The sequence below is a fragment of the Marmota marmota genome, unplaced genomic scaffold (genome assembly GCF_001458135.2).
Source record: "Marmota marmota marmota unplaced genomic scaffold, marMar, whole genome shotgun sequence".
In the NCBI taxonomy this organism is placed as follows: Eukaryota; Metazoa; Chordata; class Mammalia; order Rodentia; family Sciuridae; genus Marmota; species Marmota marmota.
In genome coordinates, this window is record NW_026000229.1 from 433,848 (window position 1) to 456,809 (window position 22,962).

Here is a 22,962-nt window from a genome sequence, read left to right on the forward strand (position 1 = left end):
TATTCATTGTAACTTTTTCTTGATTTAATTTTTTTTGGCTGACATTAAAATTTATTAGGAATTCTTGAACTGCAACCAATGATGGCATAAGATGGTTGTGAATAAGCTTACTACATATAGCTCTTTTAAAAAGCTGTGTGTGTTCTGTTTATGATATTTAAGCAAAAAAGAAATGAGAAGTGATACTCTTTAGGAAATATTCTTCATAAAATGCAGTACACAAATATTAGAAATTAGGAAAAAAAGCTGGAAAATCAGAGGAAAATGTTCCTAAACACTTTCATATCAATATAAAGAAAGGCTTCTACTGAATAAGGCAACCAACTCAAGAAATTAAGGTAGCATGGTGAAGTTATTCTATTTCCACCTGGAGGTAGTATCATTGTGTTAGTGGGAAACCTGTAAAGTATCTGGGGATATCCAAATCAGGAACAGGACAAGTTCATCTCTTATCAGCATTATTGTTTAATATTGCTCTGGCAATAGTAAACTGAGCAATTGTACAAAAAGGAAAGAAAAGAGGCTGGAGTTATAAAAATGGAAGAAAGTTATTTGTATGTGTTGTGTTATTATTTGCATGGGACATGATTCTTGATAAAGCCAATAGAACTAAATTTAAAAATGACAAATAACGTGAGCATTTAGTTTGGTGTCTGGGCAAATAAATTAACATGGAGAAAATTAAATCTTTAATATAAAACAAGAATAAGTGAGATGATATACAGGATAAAACATTCTTTATAGAAGTTTTAAATAGAATAAAACAAGTGGAAATAATACAGACCAGAAAATTGCAACAACGATATGAAGGAAACTTTCTTTTTAAATTTTTATTTTTTTAGTTGAACATGGACACAATACCTTTACTTTACTTATTTATTTATGTGGTGCTGAGGAACAAACCCAGTGTCTCATGTGTACAAGGCAAGCACTCTACCTGTGAGCCACAACCCCAGACCCATGAAGGAAACTTTTTAAAAGGAAAGGTTTAGCATTTCACTACAAAGGAGGACACACATTATAAGAAAACCAATTTTTCCTATGTCACTATTAGTAGGATATTATTGACAATTATCATAAAACTAATTCAAAAGTTTACATGGAGAAAAAAGGAAGAATAGATTTAAAATGTGTTTTAAAAAAACTACAAAGAGGGAATAGCTTAAATCAACAGTTATTTAAGGATGGCTTGATTTAAAGCAAGAATATGACATAAATAAATAGGCAGATCAATGGAATAGAGTGGAATATCCTGAATATGTCATTAAGATGAAATTAATGGGAAAGAAATATAGATTTTTTAAGCATTTAAAAAATTATAGTTGTAGATGGACACAATATCTTTTTTATTCATGTGTTGCTGAGATTGAACCCAGTGCCCCATGCATTCAAGGCAAGTGCTCTAACACTGATCCACAACCCAGCCCAAAATATAGATTTTAAAAGTAAAGTTGGGATAGCTGGGGAGAAATCTAGAAACAGGTTTGGATTAATATGTTATGCCTTATGAAAAGATTAACTGAAACTTTACTTATATAAAGGCAAACCATAAATGTACAAGAGAAAAAATAAGAGACTTTATTTAATCTCTCAATTTGGAGAATACCTTCTTTGGCCAAGAAACGAAAACACACAACACAGGAAGAAAAAAACAAGTGCAGCTTTATGGATAAAAATTACCTTAGACAGTGTTCAAAAATAAATAGCAACTGAAAAAATAGTTTTAATTCATAGCACAGAGGAAAGTTTCTTAATATCAATTAGGACTACGTAACTAGAAAAATATTTAACACATACTAATAGGGCGTTAAAAGAAATACTCTTTTACACAGAATAACTACAAGATACCACTTTTCTCTGATGAGATTTGAAGTCGGTCAGATTTTGATGACTCACCACATTGATGACATTGCACCATGTATAAATTACATGCTCATAGGAGTATGTATTGTTATAACCTTGTGCAGGAAAAGTTGGCAATGTACTCATTGTGTGGTTCAACTTCAGGGATTTTGGTCTGCAGAGGAACTTGGAGGCATGTGAAATTAATGTGCAATGTTAGTCCTTAAAACATTTTAGTGAAAAGTTAAGAATACTCTTTAAATTCCTATTGCTATGGTTTGAATAAATGTCCCCCAAAGGCACTTGTTCTGAAAGACTGGTCTTCAGCCTATGACCCTATTGGGAAGTGGTGGAACCTTAGTGTTAGGAAGTTAGTTCAATGGGATATGCCCTTAAAAAGGATATTGGAACCCCAGTCTGATTCTCTTTCTCTCTTTGCTTCCTGATCATCATGAGGTGATCAATTTCCTCTGCCACATGCTCCCAGTATGATGTGCTGCCTTGCCACAGACCAACTGACCAGGACTGACACCTCCAAAATTGAACCAAAAATAAACATTTCTTCCTTACATGTTGATTATCTCAGGTATTTTGTCAGAGTGATGGAAAGCTAATTAACATATCCATCCACTGGCTCCCAGACAAATATGGAATATTCATTGAATGTAAACCTATAGCATATAGTAAAAAGGATGAAATAATCTTTATGAACTCATATGAGACAATTATTATGATATTTTGAAGTGGAAAAGTATAGTAAACTATGTGTGCACAGAAGAACACCATGTGAGTACAGCAAACAATTAAAAAAGACTGTAGATTCATGCTTATGTGAAACCCTGGTGACATGACACAAAATAAATTGGTTGTATTATTTTTCTAGAGCTGTCATTAATGTAATAACACAACTGGGTGATTTAGACAACAGAAATTTATTGTCTCACAATTCTGGAGGCTGCAAAATTGGGATGGAATTGTTAGCACAGTTGGTTTCCTCGAAGGTCTTTCTTCTTGGCTTCTCCCTGTGTCTTCACAGGGTCTTCTCTTCTTCTCTGTCTTGTGTCCGAATTATACCCTTTTATGAAGACAAAAATAATATTGGATTAAAACCCACTCTAATGACTTCATTTAAGTTGATTATAATGACTTTATTCCCAAATACCTGGTATTAGGACTACAACGTGTCTTTTGGGGAAGGAACAAGTCAGCCCACAACACAGGAAGGAGTAGAGTTGATGGCCAGAGCTGTGAAGAAAATTATTTAACACTTTTAAACTTTCTTCATGCACTGCTGACTTAAAAATTAAATATAATCTTGGCAACGTATTTATGGTATCACTTTCCATAGTTTCATTACTTATAGTTAACCAAGCTCCAAAAATATTAAATCGAATTAAAAAAATAAATAATTCATGAGTTCTAAATTGTGTGCCATTCTGAATGACATCAGGATATCTCATGCTGTCCCACTCTGTCCTGCCTGGGACATGAATCATTCCTTTGTCCAGCATATCCATGGTATATGATAGTCACCCATTAGTTGTTTAGCAGCCTTCTAAGTTATCAAATGACTGTCACAATGCTTCTATTCAAGTGCTCTTTTTTACTTAGTAAAGGCTCTGAAGCACAAAAGTAGTAATGCTGGCAATTTGCATATGCCAAAGAGAAGCCATAAAGTACTTCCTTTAATTATCATCTTGTGCCATCAAGAGAAGAAGGGTGAGTATAGCACTGTAATATAATTTGGGAGAGACTATATTCAAAAAACTTTTATTACACTATATTTTTACAATCATTCTATTTTTATATAGCTTTTGTTGTTAATCTCTTACATGCCTAATTTATAAATTAAACTTTATCATAGGTATATATGTACAGGGGAAAACAAACAGTATACATGGGTTTGGTAGTATTTCATAGTTTCAGGAGTCCACTGGGGGTCTTGGAACTTAAAGAGGGGACTATTGTAAAACAAGTTTGAAACAGCAGAAGCAAAGAATGAAAGTGAAGAAGTGGTCAAATAACGTACTGAGGAAAATATTGGGTATTTGTCAAACAACAGTGGAAGGGTGTGGTTTGGAAAGATTCTCACCTTTAGGAAGAGAAGAAAAAGAGAACAGTGTTGGTGAAGACAGAAAAAAGGACTGTGGGTAGGCCTTGCAGAATATAGAGTGTGAGAGCACCAAATGATTATCTGTCCATCAGGGACACTTTGTGACATGTGTCAAGCTCTCACAGATCTGCATCCATGCCTAGTGGTCTTTCCTAGGGCCAACCCTACTCCTGAGACTTTTCTGAACATGACATGGTGACGTGGCTTGGCATTTTGTCATCATTTAGGAGAATGTCAGAAATGGGATGAGCACTGAGATGTGGGACCCCAATGTGTTATGCTTCCTGCTTTCTGGGCGATGCACTGATGCTTATGTAAGGATTAAATGTGAATGTTGGATCATAAATTCCAGGAATAGAGAGGAGAAAAACACAGAGCAAAGCACCTTTTGAATCCTTTTCTGAATGCTTTTCAGCAACTTTTTCCTTTTCCTTCCTTCCATGAGCATTATATTATTTTTGTAGTTTGCTCTTCAGCTGAAAGGAAGAACAACAACAAAAACCCTCAGCTGTTGCTACTGCTTGTTTGGGATTTTGCAGGTCTTATGTTACTTCTTTGTTGGCTGATGTACCTGCTGGTGTCAGGAAATAAAACCACTATCTGTTCTGTGACTGGAGACAGATGTTCCTCCCAGGAGCCGCTGTTCATTTCACTGTTATAGAAGGACAGCAGAAATTCATGTCTTGTGGTCAAAGGGTGACTCCATTAACTATCTTCAAAGTCTCTGTGAAAACAATAGTTGCAATCAGAACATTGATTTTCTGGTAATGGCAAAAGTGAGAAGGAAAAAAAATCTAGAAATTGCAATGAACTATGGACTGACACGCATTTAGGTGGTCTATGGGACAAAGCTTTAGAAATAAGTTTCAATCAATTAAAATGTTTCTTGATTGCCTGCTGATTGGTACATATTGAAATAAGCTACAGCTGAAACAGTAGATTATAATGCAGGTGGGGTTTTTGTCCTTATGGAACCTCTACCGGGAGGAGACATGAAATGGGTCCAGTGAGTTTAAATCCAGAGCACGACACTAGTTTTGGAAAACTCAGCTTCTCCCCCCATCTGAGTGACTCAGGTGGAATGCGGTCTTAGGACTCAGTCATTAGATATCAGCTCTGGATTCTGCTGAGACACTCTCATTCTCCATCTCTGAACAGTTCATGAGGTTGCCACTCATTTTCTCTGGTTCTCCAGGCCCCCCTGAGATGAGGCATCTCCCAGGATGTCAGTGCCTTTCTCATGGGCACAGTGGGCACTTGATGCTCCCAGTCTTGAGGGCTCATTTCCCCTGTGGTAATTCCTGCTTCCGAGAAGGTGTGAATGTGGTGTCTATCCAGGGTTCTTTAGCTCACCATAGTCATTCCCACACAGAAAACAGTCATGGCTATTTGAAGGATCCCCTCAAGGTCTCCACCATCAGGATGGTTTTCTATTCATCTAAAAGATTTTCTCAAGCCCAATAAGCCCTTGATGACCCCCCACACTGAAGGCTCTGCTTAAGAAGCAGTGTGGACTGGTTCCCCTCCAGAAACTCCACAGCACTTTCTCATATTTGTCCCTTGGTCTTTGTCAACTAAGCATACAGCAACCTGCCTCTCCTTGTAGAAGTTCCTGTGAGTTCTTTCAATGGTGGTCTCAGTGCAAATAACTGACTTTCCTAAGATAAAACAAAAAGAAGGGACTAGGGTATAGCTCAGCGATAGAGTGTTTCCCTAGATGTGTAAGGCCCTGTGTTTGATTCCCAATGCTGCCAAAAGGAAGGAGGGGAGGCTGGGGGGTAACCTTGTATATTCTACAAGTCTGCCCTCTGAGGCCTTTCTTTTCACTTTCTGACCTGGTCCTGAGCTCCTAGAACAGGACCTCTCATGATGTGCTTCATTGCATATTTCTTCCCTGTCCTAAGTATCGGGATATTTTATTGAAGAGAGGAGTCCAGGAAGCACTTCCTGGGCTATAGGCATGGATCTGACATAGAAAGGTTGAGTGACAGAGCCATACAAATGAAGGGGGAGAATTTTCTGCAAAAGGTAGCACAAAATGCAGAGTATGCTCTCATTACCTGAATTATTTTATGTAAATATTTATCAACTGGTTTATTGTCTGATTCTCACAGCTAGACTGTTACCCAAGGAATAGAATGTATGAGTTTTGTTCACTTTCCATTCCATAGCACCTATAACAGTGCCCAGCACAGCTCAGGTTTGTCAATAAATATGAACTCGAAGGTTTTCATCACTCACATCATATTGACAAGTTCTCCTCATCTATGATGGCTAAGAGCACATTTAGGTACCGGTATCCTAAAGAGACAGAGAGAGCACTTTCAAGCTCTGGGGTGACTTTACTCTCTCTTCCCTCACTCCAGGCCTGGGTGTTTGTGACTGGCAACCCCCTGCTCCAGGAGCTTGGAGAGCAAAGTTCTGACCTCTGTTCTTTGGTGGGTTTGTCATGGGCTTTGAAAAAGTCTCTACTTAGACAAGTAGTTCAAGATTCTCATCAAGAAAGGAGGCTATGGACTGTGGTGATGTGCCAACACTGTCTCTGATATGCTTCTGGTGAAAATTAATCACTGTGTGTGTGTATGTGCATGTGTGAAGAAGCAGGTTGATTTTTTTTTTAAATGATCTTTACTTTCTTGGGCTTTATTTTTTAAAAAAAAAGACTTAGGAATCTTTGCAGTCACAAAAAAGTCTTCTCTTTCCATTTTAGTATAATTATGACAAGAATTCCTGCCCTCATCATTGTTTTCAGTTTGCCTTTTCCTTATTGCAACAAGAGTCAAGGCCTCTGTAATAGGGGAGAGAAATGGCATGTGACTTCAAATACAGCAAAGGACTGCTGGGGAGTTTTAGCCAACAGGCAGGGTGAGGGGATCAATGAATGGAAAGTTACTAAGAAGAATTGGATTAGATACTATGAGTGGGAGGATCCTTCCTAAAACCAGATACAGCAAACGAAGGACAAGCCTAGTTTAAATGAGGGCTCCAAGGAGCTGGCTGAAGTTTAGTCAAGGAGGAAATTCAGCAAGGAGACTGGTATGCCAGAGAACAGTTTCATGTGGAATTGAATTCAGCAAATCTGAAAGGAATTGGGCTATATGACCAGGGAAAAAGACAGAAGAAAGAGGGCTGCACACATGATTCTGAATTGTAGGGTGTTAAGAGAAAGACTACCATCTGTTGGAGCCCCTGCGTCTATAGGGATTTGAACTTTAGCCTGAAGATAGAAAAGACAGATTAGTTGACTATACTTTAACATGGAAATAGTTTCATTTTATTTGACTGGGCTATCAAATTCTGGGCTATCAGAAACTTGTAAAAGATGAAATCAGGGGCTGGGGTTATGGTTCAGGGGTAGAACGCTCGTCTAACATGGGCGAGGCCCTGGGTTCGATCCTCAGCACCACATAAAAATAAATAAATTAATTAAAAGATATTGTATCCAACTATAACTAAAAAATATTTTTAAAAGAGATGAAATCAGCCCTGTCAGATCCAGACAAGATTACAGCTAGGAAATAATACAAGAGAAGCTTATAACTGCCTGTCTAAGGTAAGCAATGTCTTAAGGACTTGCTTAAAATCCTACAAGAAATTCCTTCACATTCTACATGCATCCCATGCTTTAGACATCTCCCTTGAATACAAGCAGATCGCTGTAACAAAGCTTATCTTTAACTTTGTTTAAGATTGCAGCAATTCAGACAAGATGCTCTTGACAGAACACTTGCCCAGCAACAGCACCTCCACCAATGAGCTGACACCAATTCCTGCCTCGGGTCTCCAAGACCAATGAACTCCGTATCTAAGCAGCTTATGTGAATTTCTCCCTTTACGCTAATAAAAAACAAAAAAACAAAAAAAAACCTTCCCCTGTCTCAATCTCCTTAGATAGTTTACTATAGTATACATATTCCCACTGCAGTGCTATTCCTGGGTAAAACTAATTAATATTCTGAGAATCTCCATTTGTTACTTTGTTTGATAGATGTAAAGAAATCACTGTGCAACAGGGATGAATATGATTGATGACTCTAAGGAGGAACATCAGAATCCTGTGTATTCCTGAGAGGTGTGTCAGCTCCATAAGGATGCAGATACGTGCATGCTTATCCTGCTTGCATGACCCATCTGCTGGGCTTTTTTTTTTTATCGGACTTCAGGGAGAATAGAGCACCCATGCTGCATCCTGCATCAGAGAATGCTCACACACAACCAGCATGGGGACAGCCAAAATTGTCAGGGAATGAAAAGGACAGTACTGGAGACAAAAAGAGTCATTTTCATTATCTGAAATTCCTTTCATCTCCACTATACCATGTGCTATTTTGAGAGCACATCACAAAACCTTACTGATTTTAAGTGAGGTTTCCACTTGTGTATTTAGATTGTTTGAAGCTAAGTAGAAAGAAAAGACATATGTGGGAATTCCAAAACTGGCTTCTAGAAGCATGCTTCTATTCCATGCATCCTAGGTCAGGGGGAGCCAAATCAGATATGGGCAGTAATCCAAAAAATCAAACAGAAAAACTAATGGTGAAGTAGGCAAGGAATTAATTCAATACAGTATTAGAGAAACCTGAACACTTGCATTCCAATGCAGAAGATGAATAATACTTCCAGATGCCTTTTGAGTTCCACATGCCATTTAGGAGAGTAGAGGAGGTCAATCCCGCCAGTGGACATTTTACCTTCATCAAAAAGGATAACTTAAAATAATTACTTATAAAGTTCTATTTCTTGGCTCACACAAAGGATAAATTGAAGAGCAATTGAAACTTTGAGAACATGGCAGCATTCAGAGAGACCAGTGACTGACTGAATAGATGAACCAGCTTATATTTCTGAAACTCAGGGGCCTGCTGCCAGGACTCTTATTTAAAACATGTCTCAGAATAGGCCAATGTGGGCACCAGCAAGACCCATCTCAGAATACTTTGGGAAAAAAAGAACATATTTTCATGGCCAAGGCTGTGCTTTTCTGGAAGCTAGGTTTCTATTTGATACTTGTCACTGTGACCTACAGACTGAGCTGATTTGTACCTGCTGCCAGTTGCACAATGCCCAAGTTTTTCCTCCTTCCATCCAGAAATGGGTGTCCATCTGAGTGCTTAGCATATTGATAGATTTCCTCACCTTTGAATGAAAGTGGTAACAATTGCTCCAGTTAAAATGTAAGATCATATTGATAGTGTCAAATAAACATTATAGGAGACCATTGTTTTGGACTAAGCTCCTGCCCTGGGCTCCAACAGACAAGACTAAAAATCAAACTGGAGTTACCACATTACAGTTCCACAGCAACAAATGAAACCAATTGTTAACTGATCTTAGTGAGGTCTCAGGAGAGAGAGGGAACAGTGAAATTTCCCAAGCATGCAAGTTTCAACTGGCATGATAATAAAGTTCCTTCTGCCTTAATTCTTAAACACAAACACAAAAAATAACCTGAAGTAGATTGATAGTAACCAATCAGCTGTTTTCCTAGTGTTCTGTCTCCCTGTCCTCACCCTGACTTTGAAATGACCAATTTAATCTTTGTTCTTTTCTTTCTTTCTTCAGCTCCTCTTGTCTATAAAACCAACCTCTTCTGCTTAAAATATTTATCCTATATTATGGAATGAACCATTATCCAATTCTAAAATCAAAAGTAAAGCAAATGAATAGGGTATGGCTCAGTGGTAGAGCATGCTCTTAGCATGCATAGGGCCCTGGGTTTGAGACCCAGAACTGCAAAATAAAATGAAAATCCAATTAAAGTTTTTAAAGTGTGTTTTAATTTTTTTCCTTTGACAATTGGAAAAAAAAGCATATAAATCCAAAGTCTGGCTGCCTAAACTGTAATGGGGAATACTGGCTTGAGTAATAATCTGGAGGTAAAACAAAGCGGTAGGCATTCTTAACATCTATCAAAATCTCCTTTCCAGGCGTGTACCCTCTTGGAATTAGGAATGTTTTAGTACTGACAGCAAAAATGCTGTGTGCTACTAAAGCCAGGAGTAAATATCCATGTTTTTTTTCACAATGCCAGGGCATGGGGGAAGTGTTGACCAGAGTCAAAGTTTGGGGTAGACAGAAAGAAAAAGTTTTTGAGATCTATTGCATAGCATGATGCCTGTAGTTAATAATAATGCAGATTTCAAAATTTCTAAAAGATCAAATTTCAGGAATCACATATTGATGTGGGTGTCACAAGAGCAAGACACTCAAAAATACTTGAGCCTCTGGAGGATCATTATCCTGTAGTGTCAGCCAGACCCTTAGCCCATTATGTGAGTGAGAAATAAACTTTTGCAAGTTGGCACAGATTGTGGTTTGGAATTACCACATATTCTTGTGTATTCTGACTGGTATAGATGATTTTCAGAGTAGGTTTGGTTCAGTGACTTACCAATGTCACCATGCATTCAGGTTCTTTTCGACCTTTTGCCCTCCCAAAATGGCAAAATGACTCCTTCTGCTCTAGAATTTCCAATCCAGAGCTACCCTTGGAGTGTCCAATAACTCTCCTTGTCTCCAGAGGAAGTCCAAGGAGTTCCCAGAGAAGGGAACCTCAACTCAGGACCAGTGGGGTTCTTGTCAGATATTGCTGAAATGAATTTAAGGACATGTCAATTAGAGGCACAGATACAGATTACTTAGGAAAGCAGAGACATATTCAAGGGAGAATGTGGGTCATCTCAAGAGTGAGAGATGTTTTGGGGGTTCTTTTAAGGAAACACTGGTGAGGTGTGGGCATGGAAAATATGTGGAGATATTATCAGTCTGAAGATCACAAAATGGTTTTTGGAGGTTTGGTAATTCTCTGGTAATTTTGTATCCTTAGGTTGACATCTTCTCCATTATCTGATGAGTAGATGATATTGGGAAGGACCCTATATTATAGAGTCTAGGAAAGTACCCTATAATATGAAGTGTGGAATCTCCTTTTAATCAATCTATTCTAAAGATACATATATTAGTAGGCTTACTAATCATGAACAGGGCAATTTTTATAAGTGGGTGGATTTGCAGTAACTTTTAAGATTGTGGGTAAAGATTTGTAAATTTCCTCGAAATTTGGAAGTGTCAGACATAGGAGAGGAAGGAAAAGCATGTAGAACTTCAGCCTAAAGCTTTTGGATTATAATTTCATTGTCCTGCCTTTTGTCCCTCTTCTACCTTTTATTTTTTCTGTCCTACCTCATTTCCATCACATTGGTCCAAATTACATTGAACACCCATCTCCGAGCCCAGCTTGTTGTCCAGGGAATGCCATAACTCTAGACAAAGGGCCAACAAACACAGCAGTACAGGGTTTGAGAACATATAATCATGTTAGACTGATCAAAGCTAGCCTGGAAGCTGGGGACAGGGCTGTCGTGCCCTGGAGCACCTGGGAAATCGGGAGGATGGGAGGTTAGCAGGCATGTGAAGTAAGGTTGAGTTTGGGGTGAGCAAGTCCTGGTCAGGATTTAGCTCAAGGTCTTCCCAGCTCCCCTGTAGCTTAGCAGAAGTTTCATTTTTCTCAAGGTTAATGAAGCAGGGAATTTCTGGGTTCACAGTAAAAAGTAGACCTTCAAAAAATCAAAATAAGCTAGGCACAAAAAGAAACTTAGATGTGAAATCTAGAAATGGTAACCTCATAGAGGTAGAGAGTAAAATGATGGTTATCAGGGGCTGGAGTATTGGTGAGGGTTGGGGTTGGGGTTGGGAGATGTTAGACAAACTGTACAAAGTTTTGGTTAGACAGGAAGAATAAGTGTTTGAGATCTATTGCATGACACAGTGAGTGTAGTTAATAATAATGTATTATATATTTCAAAATTGCTAAAGAGTAAATTTCAAATGTCTTAACGCACACAAGAAAAATGATAAATGAAGTGAGGTGATAAATGTTAATTAGCTTGATTTAGTCATTCCACATTGTTTACACATATCAAAACATTACATTATATCCCATAAATATAAATAATTATTATTTGCCAGTTAAAAATTTAGTGACATATGCCTTTAATCACAGTTACTAAGGAGACTGTAGCTGAAGGATGGCTGAGCCCAGGAAACATAATAAAACCCTGTTTCGAAAAACAAAAAATTAGGAAAAAAAAAATTAAGAAATGAAAAAAGAAAGAACAAAGGCTTTCTGAAGCCAATCAGAAAATTAGAAAAACGAGATTACAAAGATGTACAATAGTACTGTGTTTTCTTGTAGAATCTTGATTGATTTAGTTTCCTTGTTTTGGTATATTATCTAACTTAATTTTTACTTATAGTGTGAGAAAGTTATTGAGGCGTATTTTCCTCAAGCAGATATCCAGTTGCTCCATTTATTACAAAGACGATTTGTAAGGAAAAATCCTGAATAATAGCTGCATCTTTGTGGCAAATCACATATGGATCTATTTCTGGAGCCTGTATTCTGTTCTATTGTTCTTTGCCTATATTTTCTTTAATATGGCTCTGTCTGAACTACTGTGAGGATTCTCAATAACTTTGTTTTTTCTTCTTTACGTGTCTTTTTCTAGGTACTTTGCATTTCCATATGCATTTTTAAATCAGCTTATCAAGTTCATCTCTCAAAAAACAAAAATCTGCTTAGATTTTTTTTTATTATGCAATACAAAAGGTCAGCTGGCAGGCTGGAGGTCTGAGTAAGAGTTGCAGTTTAACTCCAGAGGCACTGTGCTGGCAGAATTCCTTCTTGCTCAGGGGAGGTATTATGGTTTGGATCTGGAATGTTTCTGAAAAACTCCTGTGTTCAGAGGTGGAGGTTTTAGGAAATAATTGGATCACAAGGGCTGTGACCTCATCAGTGGATTAATTTATTTGATGGGTTTATAATTTTAATGGACTATTGGGAAGAGGTAGAAACTGTAGGCAGGTGGAACATCATTAAAGGTAGTAGGTCACTGGCATTTAAGTATTATTAATTATATGTCATGGTATTTGAGTTCTAGGATAACTCAATGTGGCCTTGGGGACTATATCTTTTCCCTGGCCCCTTCATTTTCTCTCTCTGCTTCCTGGCTTCAGTGAGCTGAGTAGCTTTCCTCCACCAAACCCTTCTGCTATAATGTTCTGCCTCATCTCAGGACCAAAGCAATAGAGCCAGCTAACCATGGATTGAAAACTATGAAACTCTGAGTCAAAATAAATCTTTCCTCTTTGGGGTTGTTTATGTCAGGTGTTTTGGTCATAGTGATGAAAAGCAGACTATCACAGAAGACTAGTCATTGTTTTATTAAGCCATTTCAACTGACTGGATGAGGCCAACTCACCTTATGGAGGATAGCCTGCTTTACTTAAAGTCTACAAATTTAAATGCTAATCTCACCAAAAACAAAACAACCAAACCAAACAAAAAACCTTCACATAAATATCCAGATTAATGTTTGACTGAATACTTAAGCACCATGGCCCAGCCAGGCTGACATGTTAAAGTTGCCATCACAAGTTCAGCTATCATCGACTTGGCACCCATACATATTTCCTTAAGCTACACTTAATCCCCAAAGACAATTATGAGACCACACTTTCATCTAACATAATCTATCTATCCTACATTTAACCAAAATGCATAAACCCTTTCTCCCATAAGAGTATGCAGAGTCCTTGAGTGATGCTTATTCTTCTTGTTTTTTTTTTTTTTTTAAAAACCATGGTTGGCCTTTATTTTTTAAAATTTGTTCTAATTAGTTATACATGACAGTAGAATGCATTTTGACACATTGTACACAAATGTAGCACAACTTCTCCTTCCTTTGGGTGAACATGGTGCAGAATTACAACAGTTGTTTAATCATACATTTATATAGGGTAATGATGTCTGTCTCATTCTATTGTTCTTCCCATCCCCACACCGACTCCCATCCCCTCAATCCCCTCTGCATGATCTCAAGTCCCTTCTTTCCACCCCCACTTTTATGGATCAGCATCCATTTGTCAGAGAAAACATTTAGCCTTTTGTTTTTTGTGTTTGGCTTATTTCATTTAGCATGTTATTCTCCAGCTTCATCCAGTTACCTGCAAATCCCATAATTACATTCTTCTTTAAGGTGGAGTAATATTCCACTATGTATATGGACCACATTTTCATTATCCATTCATTTGTTGAATGGCATTTAAGTTGGTTGCATAATTCAGCTATTGTGAATTGTGCTGCTATAAACATTGATGTGGCTGGGTCCCTGTAGTATGCTGTTTTTAAGTCCTTTGGGTATAGACTAAGGAATGGGATGGCTGTTAAATGGGGATTCCATCTCAAATTTTCTGAGGAATCCCAATACTGCTTTCCAGAGTATTGCTCCAATTTGCAGTCCCACCAGCAACGTATGAGTGTACCCTTTCCCCCACATCCCTATCAATACTTATTGCTGCTTGTATTCTTGATAATTTCCATACTGACTGGAGTGAGATGAAATGAGTAGTTTTGATTTGCATTTCTCTAATTGCTAGAGATGAACATTTTTTTCATACATTTGTTGATTGATTGTATTTCTTCTGTGAAGTGTCTGTTCAGTTCCTTAGCCCATTTATTGATTTTTGTGTTAATTTTTTTGAGTTCTTTATGTATCCTAGAGATTAGTGCTCTATCTGAGGTGCGAGTGGTAAAGATTTTCTCCCATTCTATAGGCTCTCTCTCACATTATTGATTATTTCCTTTGCTGAAAGAAGCGTTTAAATTTGAGTTCACCCCATTTATTGATTCTTGATTTTTCTTCTTGCCCTTAGGAGTCTGGTTAAAGAAGTCACTTCCCTAAGCCAATGTGGTGGAGATTTGGTCCTACTTTTTCTTCTGTTCCATAGCAGGGTTTCTGTTCTAGTGCCTAAGTCTTTAATCCACTTTGAGTTTTTGTAATGGGTAAGAGATAAAGGTTTTTTTTTTTTTTTTTAACACAATGCCTTTATTTTTACGTGGTGCTGAGGATCGAACCCATGTCCCACCCATGCAAGGCAAGTGCTCTACCGCTAAGCCACAATCCCAGCCCAGAGAGAGGTTTTTTAAAAATTATATTTCTGTAGAACAAATTGTGTTAACATACAAATTTTTTTGTGTGTGGATAAACTACGGACAAGGGATATTAAGCTGAGTTCCATGGTGTTACCATGAAAATTTGCTGTTCATGGACTGGGAGTGCTGCTCAATGGTAGAGCACTTGCCTGGCATGTGCAAGGCCTGGGTTTAATTCCCAGCACTGCAAAAAAAGAAACTACAACTAGAGGGGCTAGATTCTATTTTTTTGAAGATTGACATAAATTTCACAATCAACGTATCAAATTCCACACACAAAAAATATCCTTTTGGAACGCTGATGGGATTAGCATTTATTTTATCTATAGATTAGTTTTGGAAGAAATAAAATATTTATATATTTTTTAAAGAGAGAGAGAGAGAGAGAGAGAATTTTTAAAATATTTATTTATTTTTTTTAGTTCTCGGCGGACACAATATCTTTGTTTGTATGTGGTGCTGAGGATCGAACCCGGGCCTCACGCATGCCAGGCGAGCGCACTACCGCTTGAGCCACATCCCCAGCCCAAAATTTATGTTTTTCTATTTTAAAATTCCTAAGTATGTTATTTCTCTATATAAATAATTTTAAATGTCTCTCAATAAATATTGAATTCTTTTCATAGTATTTTAAAACACATTTTATCAAATTTATTATCAAAAACTTACCATTTTGTGATTTTGATGATAATGGCAGTTTTGTAAAGTGTTTTAAAATTATTTGTTGCTTATATAAATAAATAAATAAATTTCTTTTTGTAGTTTAACTAAAAATACAACAATCTTGCTGAACAAATTCTCTTTCCATACTTATTTTTCATTCTTAATTATCAAAGTTTAAAAAGTTTTATTTTCTTATTTCTAATTCTTCTCTTTTTGATATATTTTTCTTGCTGGCTAGCACTTTAATTAACATGAAGTGATAATAACAACCACCTTTATTTTTTATTCTCAATTTCAAACAGACACTTTCTAGGTATCACCAATAAATATAACATTTGCTGTAGGATTTTCAATATGATTTTAGTCAGGCTAAGTTCCTATTTCTTTCTTGATAGAGATTTTTTTCTTAATGTTTATTTTTTAGTTTTAGGTGGACACAATATCTTTATTTTATTTTTATGTGGTGCTGAGGATCAAACCCAGAGCCTCACACATGCTGGGCAAGTGTTCTACCTCTGAGCCACAACCTCAGCCCTTGATAGAGGTTTTTAATCATAAATGGACATTGAGTTTTAACAAATAAAATCCAATTCTATTGAAATTATTAGATATTTTATCCATAAAATTATAGTGATAATTGATGTTATATTTATTAATTTTATAAATATTAAAGCAATCTTATCTTCGTGGAACAAGACCAACTTGGTAATTATATATTTTCTCTTTTATGTATTTTTGGACTGTGTTTGTTGTAATTTTGTTTAACAATTCTTAGAGATGTTCAGGTTACATTGACCTATAACTTCCCTGACAAATTTTGGTATCAAGGTTCAGTTATCAACTTGCATATTTCCAAGCACAACATGGTACAAAAATTGTTAAAGTTACAGTTGAGGTATGCAAGACAGATCCTGCAGATTAGGAGGCTGCAGAAGAATAAAAAACAGAGAGTCTGCTGTGTGTTGAACAGGAAAAGGAGTATGTGAAAGAACAGGTTGTTGGCACTGATGAGATTGGCCTATTATATACAGATGTTGGCAAATGAATCTGTAACCCACAAATGGCCTCTAAAGTCCCTAACTTTGAATCATTCAATGACCATGCAATTTTTTTTATAAACACATGCATCAAATAAACAGAAAACACACAAAAAACAAAGTTATATTCTGATTGGTTGATGAAAATAATGTGACCACACACTAATGGGAACCTTATCCATATAGCCCTAGGAGCAATGGTTTAGTATTCACCAATTCATTGTTCTCAGTTTCTTTATACAATATAACTACCATGAATAACAAGAACAACAAGACTGGTGATCTGTCATCTACTCTGACTTAGATAAACAATGTATAAAATAAACATTTATCTTATTTTTTAAAGATTTCTTTTTTAGTTGTAGATGGACACAATACCCTTATTTTGTTTATCTATCTTTTTATGTTGTGCTGAAAATTGAATCTAGCACCTCACTTATGCTAGGTGAGTACTCCGCCACTGAGTCATAACCCCAGCCCTTAAGCTTTATTTTTCTCTTAACAAAACATCCTGGAGCTCACTCCCTAGTAGTATTCCTTTAAATAGCAGTATAGGTCTCCAGTTTGTGGATGTACCATAATCTACTGTATTAATCAGCTTTCTGCCACTATAATGAAATATCTGATACAATTATTTTATAAAAAGAAAAAGTTGTTTTACTTATGAAGTCTATAGAAGTTCCAGACTATGTTAGATTGGTCCCACTGTTTGGGGCTTGTGGAAAAGATAACACAATGTGCCAAGAGTGCATAGCAGAGTAAAACTGCTCACTTCATGGCCAAGAAACAACAACAACAACAAAAAAAAAGTGAGAGAGTTGGTCAGGGTCCCACAATCCCCTTTGAGTATGCAACCCAAGTGACCTTCTGCACAGCCTGACTTCTCAAACTTTCCACCATCTCCCACTTGAGGACCACACCTGCAACACATGACCTTTTGGGGAACATTTAAGATTCAAACCATCACAAGAAGACTCAAAGCCAGGTTGCAAGCCTGGATGGGCCGTTTGTGTCCATTTTGCCCTCACCCTGAGGCTGTTGGCATTTAGACTAGTAGTTTGGTGGGAGTACAGTTTGCTAGCAGCTGCACACCGGAGGCCTGGACATTTGACTGTGATTCCTGCTAACCTGATTTTAGTTTTCCTGCTGTTTCTTTGTTTACAGAGGAAATCCTCAGAGCAAAATTAGCTCTGAGACTTCAGCTTACTTTTTCTGGATCTTGTTCAATGCGTGGTCTTGTGATTCTTCATTCTCTTGTTAGCTCTTTGATGCTTTTAAGATGATAAATTTTAACATCATCCAAATATATTCATTTTTCTCAGCACAGAAGCTGATCTGAATTACTCAGTCTGCTGCTACTGGAACCATTTGTTACTTTTATAGCTGGAGGAAAAATTAAAAAGAGTCATCCATGCTTATTTGGGAGATCAGTGTCAGTTTTGACTTATGGATACTGAACCAAGAAAAATATCATGTTAGCATTTTTATCCTTCATGAACATAATAATATTCTTTCTAATAACATCAGCCTAAGCACCTTAGAAGCAAAAGACTCTATGGGTGTCAGAGAATGTTCCAAAAGCAGTTATAGGTAATGGACTGTGATTCGTAGGGAAGTGTTATGAATCTTTTTAGAAACGCCCTTCCAGCACACTCAAGCCTCATTACCTCAAGTTGGGGGAGAGGCTGCAGAAGCTTTGTAGACTCCCAGAACTTGGAATGGAATCAGCAACAGATATCCAAATAGGTCCCTGCTTCAACAAAATTAGACACACATTATCTTAAATGTTCCTATTCTTCTCAAACACTCGCCTCCATGTTTTGGCCCAACCCTACTAACCATCACAGAGTGGAAGTTGACATCCAGATGAGCCCACACATATACTGCTGCCTCTAATATAGAGATGCTGTGAGATACAGCAGTGGAGGAATTAAAACTTAAAAGAATGAAAGGATGAACAGTGAACGAACAAATCCAAGACCACTAGTTTCTAAGCCTGAGCTTAATAAGGAGCCCATTATTACATTTCCAATGATTTGAGATCTAATTGGCCACCAGATTACATCCAAAGACAATTTAAATGACTATGATTGCAATTATTCTTGTGCCCAATTATGTTCATCATTTTCTATATCAAGAGATGCTGAAATTCTAAATAATAAAATCAGGTAGATGAACTCTGCAGAAAGCCCTTTTGTCCACTTCATTTGTTGCTGGGACAAGTAAAAAGGCAAGAGATTTCAGTCTGACGGCAGAACCAGGCTCTTTCTGAGGAGAGCTGAAAACAGTAATCAGAAGTAATCATTTGGGGAGAGGGAAAGGTTGAGAACAGAACTGACATGAATCCTGAATGGAGCGGTTCCCTATTGTCTCCAGTCGCAGAAACCATGGGGCTAAGCTGCAAATGCATATTCTGGAAATCACTTTCCAAGCCATGATTGTTAGCAAGGCTAAGGAGAACTTGAATGGTCAGGGGTCAAGCAATGTAGAAACATTTAGGGTAATGCATATCTAATCCTGTTGAACAGGGACCCGTCAGGCTCTTGTGACAGACTCCATATGGAAGAAAGGGTGGCATGTACATGGCCCTGTGGTTGTGGGGTCTGTGAACAGGATCTTCTCCTGGGACTACAGCTGTTCTCCACAGGGCAAGAGTGACAACAGAATGTGCATGAAAACAGCAGGGGAAGGTTTCCAGAATGCTTGCCATCTAACCTCTCCAGGGCAAAGCGGGTGGGGATCCTCTCCTATCAAGGTGACTTGAGCTGTAGTCTCACTGTTCTTTTCAGTCCCCAAGGGCTGGCTTGATGATTACAGCTGTTAATCTCCAATCCCTCCTTTATCACAGTGGTATTCAGAGAAATATCTCTTCAGGACATCATGGAGTGCTCTCTGTCTAAAATGTTCCAGAGCCCAGATTCTTAGATCAGGTCCAGATTGAATGATTCATCTTTTTGGCAGAGACGGGTAGAGCTGGCATATTTGTTCACCAGCATACACTTTCCTGTCTTTTCCTGTGAGGTTTCTCCAGTTCCAGTGCCTTGGGCAGACCACTGGGAAGGACTGGCTTATAGTGAGTGCTCTTTGTTCCTGCTCTATTTTTCAACAAAGACCTCTGAAATATCTACTAGCAATGGAATTCGGTTCATTCTAGATAAGGAAATTTTTTTGTGAAACTATTTTCTTACTCATGAACTCCTGACTGCCATTCATCATTCCTCTAGCTCCTCTTCTGTTTCCTCCTCCTCCTCCTCTTTCTCCTTTCCTTATCTTCTTTTCTTTACTCTCAGATTTTAGTTTCTTCTCCTTTTGTGTATCCCAGTTTATTATCAACAACAAAGGTCAAACTCTCCTCAGACTTCTGGCACAATTTTGGAAATCTATAAAAACCTAGAAGAAAATTAAGGGGGCATGGGAGCCTGGTCAAATTTCTGCCTCCTGTTGCTTCCTGTTGCCTTGATTAAGAAGGTGGCTGGCACAGTATAGGCGTGCATCCTATGCCTTCAGGTCCAGCTTGATTGTTTTCCTAAATTAGCATAACTGGGCCAGTGTCTAAAATTTCCTACCTTTTTTTTTTTCCTGTTTAGTAAAATCTCTGTATCTGGCAAGTTTGATGAATGATTTTGTCATCTGTTATATTGGTTATTATTCACTCTTCATCTGCCTTGACTATTCCAGGCAGACCTGGCCCACTTTGGAAATGTTTACATAGGCATTAATGAGGATTGTGCAAAGGATTGCAGAGATGACAATCTGTGTACCTGAGCTAGTACTTCATAGGTTCTATTTACTTGAAAAAGAAAAGGTAACCGTAACTAAAATTTGTTTATTTGTAGAAATTTAGAAATTTCACCATGATTTATATTACTTACCTTAAAAGGTGTGATTACCTTAAAAAATTAAACTGAATTATCATGTGATGCAGAGATTTAACTTGTTGGTATATTATATCCAAAAGAATTCAAGCAAGGACATAACAGGTATACCATGTTGAGCAGCACTATCCTCAAAAAAAAAAAAAAAACCAAAAGGGGGAAACCAAATGTCCATCCGTGGAGGAAATGATAAAAAGTAGCATATTCAAACAATGAAATGTTATTCAGGTTTAAAAAGGAGTGAAGTTTTGTCACATGCTACTCCATGAATGAACCTTAAGGTCACTGTGATAAATGAAATAAGCCAGTTATAAAAGGATAAATATTATGTGACTCCACTTATGTGAAGTACCAGCAGTGGTTAAATTCATAGAGACATAGAATAGAATGGTGGTTGCCAAGGGATAGGAAAGTGGGAACAGGGAATTACTGTTTAATAGATAAAATTTCAGTTCTGCCCAAGGGAAAGAGTTCTGGAGATGGATGGTGGTGACGTGAATTGTACTTAATGCCACAGAAGTGTACACTTAAAAATAGTTAGAATAGTAAATGCTATATATATCTTAACACAATATATATGTGTGTGTGTATATATAAATATATGTATATATCTTACCACAATCATTAAAAGTGACTAATTTGGCTTTGTACAAATTAAACTGTGTTCTACCTACAGCTCAAGAATTTGCTCTAGGGGCTAGGGTTGTAGCTCAGTGGTATAGCACTTGCCTGGCATGTGTGAGCACTGGGTTTGATTCTCAGCACCACATATAAATAAATAAAAATAAAGTTCCATCAATAACTAAAAGAAACATATTTTTTTAAAAAAGAATTTGCTCCAGGAAGAAGTGGCACAGATCCTTCAGGAGGGTTTAAAGTCTGCCTGCTGTTACTTTGGCTTACATTTATCCATAGATTTGCATTTTTATACACACGTAGAGTTTGTATGCATCACCTTAAAAGAGCTGCTATATGGTTTTGCCTCTGTCACATACTGGTCTGACTTGTTATTGCTAAAACACCCTTGTCTTAAATTGGGTTTTATACCTTAGAGGAAAATAATCTCACATGCCTGTAGTACTTATTGCAACTACAGAATAAAAGGGTAAGTTTGGTAATGGCTTTGATTTTACTTCCTGAAGTAATCTTAGAAGGTATCACTATGGAAAGAAAGAGCACAGTAGAGGTTTCTGAAAATCTTTTCAGTTTAGGGTTTATTAATAAAGTACTCCAGGAACTGAAGTTCCTGGATTATTCTAACACAAAAACATCTTCAAGTGCATATCATTAACATAATCAACTGTGCTGCCATTCGTGGATTGTTTAATGATGTAATTTATGACACTGCTGACACCCAGCAAAGATGGAAGAAAGAAGAAAACCCTTCGATACGTCTACAGTATGACTTCATGGTATTTCTAGAACTATTGAACCCAATGGGTATGATTTTCAACTTTGGAAAATCTTTTAAAGAGTCAAGTTAAAGCATACTTGATTAAAGTGTTCATACTTAATCTAACTGAAACTTTTGGTTTACAGGAGACACAGGGGAGGGAGCATCAAGTTAAATGATAGCACAAATGATATTACCATGCAAATCTAGAATCTGGGCCTTTCATTAATTTCATGAGATAACTGTGATGCAAAAATTAGATAAAAAGACAGACCACACCTGGGCACCCAGGGAAATGTTGAGATACACACACACACACACACACACACATTTGCAACTCACTTTCTAATGACTTTTTAAAAATTTAATGATTAAAAAAATTCTTCAGCTTCCTGAATAATTTGTTTGCTGTTATAAAAAGGAGCAATGTGAAAATAAATTTAACTTGAGCAAGAAAGTGAAGCTCACAAGCAAGATCCAACATGAACTGAACCTCAGCATAAAATTTGGAATATGGAAAAGTGGATGCTACTTACATTGTCCTTTGTCTCCACATCCGGGTAGGAGACTCTACAGGAAAAATCCCTGTCATCAAAATCTGTAGAAGTCTCTGAGCATCCACCATTGCAAAGGAAGAGAAGCACCATTTGGCAGTGCCTGGGAGGAGGGCCTTAGTGTAGAGTGTAGGCTGTCTCTGCCTTCTTGGTCTTGGGGCTGAACTAAAGCAGTCCTTGCTGTTGCTGTTGGGGTCCTTTTATATATTTCAAACTTGTGCTTTAAATAAATTTACCAAAAACTTCTAACATGAAAAGAAATGCTACTGGCAGAGTGACAAGAAAAAAGGATAAAAATATTTTCAAAGTGCCAGATTGATTCTTTAAGAAACATATTGCATCTTTAAGCAACATGGTATGCATTCCTTCTGCTCCACTCTGGATATCTACCCTGCTTCTTTGACCTGGCCTAACTTTTTATTGCCTTCACCCTGTTTTAGCTCTCTCCAGCTTTCTATCCTGTCCTATAGCCTCATTCTCTATCCCCCCCCC

General features: G+C 37.3%; 1 long non-coding RNA gene across 1 annotated transcript; it reads right to left on the reverse strand.

Annotated features, from left to right (window-relative positions):
* Nucleotides 1–1,157: 1,157 nt before the first annotated feature.
* Nucleotides 1,158–22,621, reverse strand: LOC125613355. The gene is made up of 3 exons (XR_007343896.1): nucleotides 22,453–22,621; nucleotides 4,527–4,679; nucleotides 1,158–2,917 (listed from the first exon to the last, which is right to left on the reverse strand). It is a non-coding gene; the product is annotated as an uncharacterized LOC125613355 (long non-coding RNA).
* Between the last annotated feature and the right edge of the window lie 341 nt (nucleotides 22,622–22,962).